The following is a 334-nucleotide window of genomic DNA, read 5'->3' as shown; positions in this document are numbered from 1 at the left end:
CGCCGCTGGCAGTCGGTGCCTGTGCCCGAGAGACAGCTGAAACCAGGCTTAGCTGCAGTGCTTTGACCTAGGTTAAGGTGGGTCCATGGCTTCTCTCTAGGCGAGTGTTGCCCCATTTGTGGGCTTCATTGGAGATGGGGGTGTTGGTAGATGGAGCTGGCTTCTGCTGCTGCCTGGGCTGCTAGTGCTGCTCACCCACCAGAACAGCCCTCCCCTCCCTGGATGTCTAGTATGGTAATATTTCTAGCCTAGACAGCTCCTTGAGGTTACCACTTCTGTGCTTCTGTTGTGTGGTTGTGGTAGCTCAGATATCTTCTCAAATGAGAGCCTTGGC

Source organism: Buceros rhinoceros, unplaced genomic scaffold (genome assembly GCF_000710305.1).
Source record: "Buceros rhinoceros silvestris isolate BGI_N320 unplaced genomic scaffold, ASM71030v1 scaffold42704, whole genome shotgun sequence".
Classification (NCBI taxonomy): Eukaryota; Metazoa; Chordata; class Aves; order Bucerotiformes; family Bucerotidae; genus Buceros; species Buceros rhinoceros.
Note: the sequence above shows the minus strand (reverse complement) of the source record.